This window comes from Neovison vison, chromosome 6 (assembly GCF_020171115.1).
Source record: "Neovison vison isolate M4711 chromosome 6, ASM_NN_V1, whole genome shotgun sequence".
Classification (NCBI taxonomy): Eukaryota; Metazoa; Chordata; class Mammalia; order Carnivora; family Mustelidae; genus Neogale; species Neogale vison.
Genome location: NC_058096.1, coordinates 24,161,792 through 24,169,217, shown reverse-complemented (window position 1 = coordinate 24,169,217; position 7,426 = coordinate 24,161,792). Strand labels below are relative to the sequence as shown.

Below are 7,426 nucleotides of genomic sequence, written 5' to 3'. Positions count from 1 at the left end.
AGAATTTTTTTTCAGTGAGGCTGTTGTATTTGATACATTCTATATTTTATATTGATATTCTATATTTTATATTGATTGTACCGAAAGGTAAAACATTCCAATGGGTATCCAAAAAAGCATTATTTCTAGTACATAAATGTTTGACTTTATTTCTTTATACATAAAAGATAATTTAGATTTCAGTATATATTTGTACTTTTAATCAACTCAGGAAAATTAATTATTTAAAATATATTTTAATTTTGTTTATAGATTTTGGTATTGGTTAATAACAGCTTAAATCTTATTCTATTTTTGTATTATTATGATACTGAAAGAAATGTATAGGAAGGTAGTGAAAACAAAATGTAAACAGAATTAGTCTCTAAAATATCTAAAGTTACTTTCTGTTGTCTGTTTAAAAAGCCTTTGGGACACCTGGGTAGCTCATTCCATTAGGTATCAGACTCTTGGTTTCAACTCAGGTCATGATCTGGGGATCCTAGGATCAAACTTCATGTAAAGCTCTGCACTCAACACGGAATCGGTTTGGGATTCTCCCTTCCTCTCTCTGTCACTCCCACTCATTCTCTCTCTCTTTCTAAAATAGCTTTTTTTTTTTTTTTGGCTTTATTCATCTTTGATCAAGGAAAGGACAATCTCTATGTCAATTTGTTAGCTAACCATAAATTTCAACTTAACAGCATTCACTGCCCTAAAGACACTCTATCTACAGACTCTGACAACATAATTTAAAATGAACATGCTGAAAGAATAAATAGTCTCTTGCAATAACCAACATTGGTACTTCACCTCGATTTAAGGTCAAATAGCAAAACCAGGAGCAAAACAAGGCCAAGTACATTGTAACTTGATTGCAAGTAAGTACAAACATCATTGAATAAAGAAAGATCCAGGCACCAAATAAAACAAAAAGCAGGCTCATCAGCATAAAAAAAAATTACATTTGGTTGAAGATGAGGTCAGCTACTCTGCATATGAGCATGTATTGCCAATCCTAGAGGCTAATGTGGAATCACAGAAAAATTTAAATCCAACAAGTATGTTTAATGTAAAATTCAATGTTTGAATATACCCAAGAAATTCTCCAACATCTAGAGTTAAAATTGCTTTTGATGCACCACACCAGGAAGATCTGTTGTAATGAGTCAGTCACTTAGATTTTTGTTAACATACATAAAATTTAAAGTATACGTTTCCCCACTACTCCTTCCCATGTCTGAATATGGGTATGCTTAACTACTCAGCTCATGCCTTAATGCATTAAAAATGATGAAATCTGCTACCATGACTTTTTCTAAGAATTCAAACTGATGCAGGAAGCAAAGGCAAAAGAATAATTAAATTTCCTTATGATTTCTAGCCTATTCACAAGTCCTTGAAGCAGGAAGAGCGATTTTCCTCCAGGAACACAGCTGGCTCTATGCTAATACTTTGCCAAGGGCAAAAGGCAATATTAGCCTGACTCTCCAACCAGGATCCTGTATGTCTACTCTAACACATAAAAATTATTTTATCTCTACCACCCAAAGATACACGTTGCCAGTCATCTCCCAAGAATATGACCCACTGATACACATCTGAAAGGTCTCATGACTAAGATTTTGTTAGACAGTAATAAATGACCTTTGCCTAAGGATAGGTAGATCCCGCAAGGTCCTGGAAATCTTGATTCCAAAACTCCTTAGAGACTTCCACTTTCTTTAACTGCCTCCCAACTTGAAAATATATAATGGGCCACTACTCATGACCCTGCTGCAGCTCTTTCTGCCCAAAAGGTCCTGTTGATGTGCTTTAATAAAACCACCTTTTGTCACCAAAGACATCTCAAGAATTCTTTCTTGGCCTTCGGCTCTGAACCCCACCACTGGAAACCACATTAACACCACATTAACAGTTAATACCCAATATATCTTCTTAAGAATTCTCCGATAGAAAACATTTTGCTCAGTTCACTGCTTGCTGTACCATAATACCAACAGAATACAACTAATTTCCTCAGACGCTGCTTCAAATACCTAAATTTAACTTTTGTTCGTTTAACAACCTCATACCTAGCTGTCAAAACCCCTGTTAAAATGTAACTATTTTTGATACCCTTAAACCATAACTCCTACACACAGTTTAATAGTGCCTTTTCCTTGAATATATCTGGTCATTTTACCAAGAGAATAATTAAGGTCTTGATATTATGATTAACCAAAGCTCTTTCTAGCAGACCACTGATTAAGTCTGATTTTAGCATATCATAACAAATGGATTTCCAGAGAAAGGAACAAAGCATGTGTTTTCTACCTCATGAAAGGAGCTAACAACATACTTTGTATTTAGAAGGTGCACTTCAAAATATAATACAGAAGATTCAAGGTCTGCTAGAAAGCTTTCACTAATGACAACACTACAACTACGTTTCCAGATACATAGAGGAAACATTAAAGGTATGATCAATACCTCCGTTAACAGGGAAATAAAGCCTTAAAACACAGAATACATCTGACAAATGGACAAAGGGTGACACTGTAGCTGGCTATTCATAAAGCCAAACAGAATGGACAAATACTCTGTATGGACAAATACTGTATGGACAAATACTCCCTCCAAAATAAACTGTATGGACAAATACTCCCTCTGTATGGACAAATACTCCCTCCAAAATAAACTCTGCCTTAATTATTGTTTATTTAAAATTGCATGTTTAAAGGGGTGTCTGGTTGGCTCAGTCAGTTAAGTGTCTGTCTGGCTCAGGTCATGATCTCAAGGTCCTGGGATTTACCTGGGCATCAGGCTCCCTGCTGGGAGGGGGTCTGCTTCTCCCTCTGCTTTTACCCCTCCCCCCACTTTTGTGCTCATGTGCATGTTTTCTCTCTCACAAATAAAATATTTAAAAACAAACAAATAAGCAAATAAATATATAAATAAAACTACATTTTTACAGAAATATGTAGTACATGATGCAGAAAAACAATCACACAAGGAAGCATTTATTTGTTAAACTTAACATGATAACATACAAATAAAACTTGTATAAACACAAATCCAAATCCAGTCATAACACAGATTAACAAAAGACAATGTGAAAACAAAGACAACTAATGGGTAGCTCTATACAGTTGGGCACAGCTGTGTATTTTACACTACAAATCTTTTACAAAATAATCATCTTAGATCAACAAAAGACCGATTGTCAATGTCATTCTGCAAGATGGGAGACTTTAGCAATCTCCTCCAAATTTCTCCAAAGTCTTCTTTTAGCATGCCTGGTCATTGCTTTGGTGATTTCCACCCTCTCAAGACACCCTGATCTAAGGGCTCTGCTGGCCACTGCAGTCTGCATATTCCTAGCCATATTCATAGTTCCTATAGTTATACCCAGTAGAATCATAGTCACCATAGCCACTATAGTTCTGATCACCACCATAAGCACTATTATAATTTCCATATCCTTGGTCATAATAGTTATTAGATCCTTGGTTTCAGTTTGGGCTCTGACCTGATCCACAGCTGCTGGTACCACCTTATCCACCAACTGCAACACCTCTTTCATTGTATCATAGTTGCTGCTTATATATCTCTTTGGGTAGTGCAACTTTGATTTCACACTTCCTAAAACCAGTGTGATGATATCTGCTTTTATTTATTTATTATTTTAATTTTTTGCTTTTTTAAATTTCAAGTTTTTGTTTAGATTCTAGTTAGTTAAACATATAGGGTATTATAGTTTTAGGAGTAGAATTTAGCAATTCATCACAAACATATAACATCCAGTGCTCAGAAGATATCTGCTTTCTAACAAATTCTTGATTGGGTTTTCATGTGTACATGAGATAAAACCAAACCCTCTTTTACCTGTTTCTATATTCAAGGAAAGTTCAATATTTTCAATCTATCCAAAGCCTCCAAAATATTCCTTAATTTGTTCTTTATAAGTGTCTGGGCTCAATCTAACCACAAAAGACTTTTTTGGGGGGAGGGTTCTTTCCCTTTAAAGTTTTGTCCCTTTTGGGGGGTCTATCAATTTGCCATGCAGTTTGTGTTCTTTCCATTCCAAAATGTATCAACACTAGCAGCATCTTTGAAAAGCACAAATCCAAATCCTCTTGATCTTCCAGTCACTGGATCTGTTTTAATTGTACAATCCACAACTTCTCCAAATTGAGACACATGGTCATTCAGATCTGTCTTGCTTGTATCCCATCTCAAACTTCCACTAAACATTAACCCCATCCAAGCAACCTGCAAAACAAAAGTACCAACATTGTCAAGCAAAAGAAACAAAGTGAAACAGGTCATCTTCCCCATCTAATGTTTTTCCTCAAGCACGTTACTTGGGATTTTCAGTTTATCCCTGTATCTCTAGAGAAAAGCACTGTGAAGCTCCAAAATACATAATTCATACCTCTAGAGACTAATGCATAGGAAGTTGATAAATGCTTAACGATAAGCTTCGTAAACAACAATAACAACAACAACAATTCTGATTGTAACATCTGTCCATTGTTATGGTCTGAACAACAATCCCTGACCCTCCACCCCTATCTCACTGCCATGACCTCTTTTGAGTTAACAGTGTAATGTTACTCAATGCAAAGTTGGGAAGAGACATGTTGTACACTATGGTGTACAACAAGAGACATGTTGATACACTATTCTTTATTTCCCCCATATGGATGAAATACATAAAATAACCTCAGGAGTATATATGATAATAAAATATACTAAAATAATTCTGATGTTGTTAGTTTTTAGCATTTATCTCACCTGTCTCATTTGTGGATGTGAAAATGAAGAAGCCAAAAGTTAGGTGAAACCCATTGCTGAGTTCAAGACAAAAGACACAGTGATAAAAGTACTCAAAGTTTTAAAATCTTGGCAGTGGAATGATATTTCTTGATTCATTTAAGATCACATTCTAAGGGGTTCCTGGGTACCTCAGTTGGTTAATTGTCTGCCTTTGGCTCAGGTCATGATCCCAGAGTCCTGGGATCCAGCCCCACATTGTCTCCTTGCTCAGCAGAGAGCCTGCTTCTCCCTTTGCCTACCACGCTCCCTGCTTGTGCTCTCTCCTTCTCTCTCCCTGACAAATAAATAAATAAAATCTTTAAAAAAAAATCACATTCTAAGATTCAATCTAAGATTACACTATAGCCAGTCTGCTTCTTTCTCTGGAAATTTGCTATGGGCCATTATAGTCCACCGTGGCTCATTCTATTGGCCATCTCTGGTTGAACCCGCAATGGATACATTCCAAGTTAGTTCACTATCTTCTATCTCTCTGAATTTGCAATTAGGGCCAATTAATCAGTTCACAAGGCTGGAATTATAACACAGAACCTCAGTAATGATACAGACAAATATATTTGTCTTTTGGTCTAGGGAAGGAAAGAAAATTCTAGAAGGCAAAATAAAGAGATAAATAGGGAAGCAGAGAGAAAAGAGTGAGGCCAAGAGCTTTCTAACATTTGGTTCCAGTTTCTTCCTAAATTACCATGTGTTCCTGCTTTGGGCTTCTATGAAGCATATTAAAGTGGTTTTGTTACATATTTTGAAAATATTAAATAACATAAGGTTTAAGTGTTTGTATATATCCGGCTCTGTTCATGTCAAAATGAAATACAGGTATCATGGATCTCTGCAGATCCATTTCACTAGTCACATATATGCATTTCAGCGTATTTCCCCAATCCAGATACAAGGGTTTTTAAACAAGGAAAAAAACATAATTAACTTTTAAATACATAGATTAGATGTGTTTTGAAGAGGAGTAGGAAAGCACCATAGGAGTACCCTGTATATGCTCCCTAAATAAATTCCCTGCTCTCAAGATTATTCCTTGTGTTTTCCAATCAGTATTTAGCAAGTGAGTCAGTTTATTTTATTTTTTTTTTAAGTTGGTGCTTAACAGTGTCTTTTTTTTTCCAATTTATTTATTTTCAGAAAAACAGTATTCATTATTTTTTCACCACACCCAGTGCTCCATGCAAGCTGTGCCCTCTATAATACCCACCACCTGGTACCCCAACCTCCCACCCCCCCGCCACTTCAAACCCCTCAGATTGTTTTTCAGAGTCCATAGTCTCTCATGGTTCATCTCCCCTTCCAATTTACCCAAAAGCACATACCCTCCCCAATGTCCATAACCCTACCCTCCTTCTCCCAACCCCCCCTCCCCCCAGCAACCCACAGTTTGTTTCCTTACACCACACACAAAAATAGATTCAAAATGGATTAAGGACCTCAATGTGAGAAAGGAATCCATCAAAATCCTTGAGGAGAACACAGGCAGCAACCTCTTCGACCTCAGCCGCAGCAACATCTTCCTAGGAACATCGCCAAAGGCAAGGGAAGCAAGTGCAAAAATGAACTTTTGGGATTTCATCAAAATCAAAAGCTTTTGCACAGCAAAGGAAACAGTTAACAAAACCAAAAGACAACTGACAGAATGGGAGAAGATATTTGCAAATGACATATCAGATAAAGGACTAGTGTCCAAAATCTATAAAGAACTTAACAAACTCAACACCCAAAGAACAAATAATCCAATCAAGAAATGGGCAGAGGACATGAACAGACGTTTCTGCAAAGAAGACATCCAGATGGCCAACAGACACATGAAAAAGTGCTCCATATCACTCGGCATCAGGGAAATACAAATCAAAACTACAATGAGATATCACCTCACACCAGTCAGAATGGCTAAAATCAACAAGTCAGGAAATGACAGATGCTGGCGAGGATTCGGAGAAAGGGGAACCCTCCTACACTGTTGGTGGGAATGCAAGCTGGTGCAACCATTCTGGAAAACAGCATGGAGGTTCCTCAAAATGTTGAAAATAGAACTGTCCTATGACCCAGCAATTGCAGTACTGGGAATTTACCCTAAAGATGCAAACGTAGTGATCCAAAGGGGCACGTGCACCCGAATGTTTATAGCAGCAATGTCCACAATAGCCAAACTATGGAAAGAACCTAGATGTCCATCAACAGATGAATGGATCAAGAAGATGTGGTATATATACACAATGGAATACTATGCAGCCATCAAAAGAAACGAAATCTTGCCATTTGCGACAACATGGATGGAACTAGAGCGTATCATGCTTAGCGAAATAAGTCAAGCGGAGAAAGACAACTGTCATATGATCTCCCTGATATGAGGGAGTGGTGATGCAACATGGGGGCTTAAATGGGTAGGAGAAGAATCCATGAAACAAGATGGGATAGGGAGGGAGACAAACCATAAGTGAGTCAGTTTATTAACACTTATCAATTACGAGCTGACGGGTAATACTGAGGAGTCAGAATGCAGAACATCATCTCTGCCCTGCACGCAATCAGTTAAGTCCTGGGAGATAGTCACGAATACATGGAAATAGAGTTTTGAATAGTAGTAAACATAGCTCTTAACTCTGAGTCTCCATGGGTCATG

At 37.1% G+C, this 7,426-nt stretch overlaps 1 pseudogene; it reads right to left on the bottom strand.

Annotated features, from left to right (window-relative positions):
* Positions 1-3,248: 3,248 nt before the first annotated feature.
* On the bottom strand, positions 3,249-4,215 carry LOC122910014 (annotated as a pseudogene).
* Positions 4,216-7,426: the final 3,211 nt, after the last annotated feature.